The sequence below is a fragment of the Oncorhynchus nerka genome, linkage group LG10 (assembly GCF_034236695.1).
Source record: "Oncorhynchus nerka isolate Pitt River linkage group LG10, Oner_Uvic_2.0, whole genome shotgun sequence".
Lineage (NCBI taxonomy): Eukaryota > Metazoa > Chordata > Actinopteri > Salmoniformes > Salmonidae > Oncorhynchus > Oncorhynchus nerka.
The window spans coordinates 54,762,138-54,764,013 of record NC_088405.1 but is presented as its reverse complement, the minus strand read 5'-3'; positions in this window follow the sequence as shown (position 1 = coordinate 54,764,013).

Sequence of the window (1,876 nt, the reverse complement as noted above, 5' to 3'; positions counted from 1 at the left end):
TCTGGTCGTAGTCTGTGTTCCTAGTCTCACATCAATTTAGCATTTAGTGTTTTCGGTTTACAGATGATGGCCATTTTATGTTTTTAAATTTAACTGTCTTGGAATTAATTTTGTGGATCCAGGAAATATATTATCAATTGTATTATTGAGAGTTGACAGATGGCCTGTAGTATTATTACGCTGCCAGCAGGGGTCAGTAGGGTGCTTACCAGTAGCAGGCCAACCAGCACAATGAGCCATTGAAAACCAATGGCTATAATGTGACTCATTGTGCCATTAATCAAAACGATCCTTGAGTGGATCATTTGCATAGGAAATTGTGATATATTGAGCATGACACAGATGGAACGCTAAATCAAAACCATTCCATCAATTACAATCTGCAGCCTTGGAAGTGCCCCAAGAGGACTGAGCCTGCCTTCGGTGAGAACACACACACACTGGAATGGATGAAATGTATACGTGAGCACATATACCCAGCCCTTTCACACAGATGCACATCAACTCTTGGCAGACCCGAAAGCCCTGCGAACAGACCACACATTGCAGACTTCGTCTTGCATTCCTCCACCAAGCTTTTCAATAAGGAACAGCAGAGAAGGGCAGCTCTACCCGTGTCAGCCAATGCAGTGAGGTTGACTTCATGGCAGATGTACCACTTTTTATTCCCCTGCCGTCAAAATGTAACTGTTGCTTTCCGACAACTCCTTCTGCTAAACCTAAAGATGACCTCTGCGCACCATAGAACTCGAGGAGGCAACATTCCATCACCAGCATGTACTATATGGAGCCCAAGGTATTCCCGTAGTATGGGGTAGAAAGGGCCAAACCAGAAATCATGTGACTGTAGAGGCGAAGAGGGTGTCCCGCATGCAAGGTCACTGGTGGTGAGTGCTCATCTGTAACTCCAAGCACCAGTCACATTGACTGATGTGCTGCTGGCGCAGAGGGGAAACAAGGAAGGAATGTGTGTGTGTGTGTGTCTCCATACAGCAAGTGCGGGGTGTCAGTGTCCTTCTGCTTTGGGAGATGGCTTGCTGAATACTGCATTAGCCAGCTGCCACGAGGAGGTAAGAGTGCTCCTCTGTGTCTGTCCCTCTACCCCTTTACCGCTCTCTGCCTCTCACTCAATGACATTTACGCAAGACACTATTATTGCGACAGTCAAAATCTGAGTAGATCTGAGACATCGGACTCAGAGACTGCAGTTTGCATAAATTGAATTGGGCAGACTGTTTTCTTTTTCACTAATTGCTATTTTGACCAATCAGATCAGCTCGGAAAAAATGTCTTGACGGGAAAAGATCTGTTATTGGTCAAAAGACCAATTAGTGGAAAACATATCAGAATTGGGCTGTCTGTAAATGTAGTCACATTGTGGGCACACACACAATTACACAGTCACACATTCGCTCGTTCGCATCTTCCTGTCACTGCAGTGAGCGTCCACTTCGACACGCAGTTAAATAGCTTGAAAAAAGGATCTTTCATTGTTTCAAGTGGATACTTTTTAAACATTGATAGATGTTTCCTTTGAACAGCTTTGTTGTTGAGGGCCTTGGATTATTGAACAGTATTGAATATTTATATCATAATTATAGCAGGCCAAGCCTATGCTGGATCCTCTGTGTTCTTTCTACAGTAATTAGAATGTTGATTTGGTTTGCGACTGGTGATTGTTGGAGGTCATTGCTTGAAACACTCAGTGTGTGGTCTTTTTGTGCTAATTAAAAGCTGTTGTGTTTCCTTTTAAACAAATTCAAATCATTCCTATAATAAGGACATATTCCTCTTTAGTTGGCTCCCCTACGTCCTCTGCCTATACTTTATTGCATGCCAATGAAAGAGATTAGAAGCGTGCATAGTCTTTGCATAA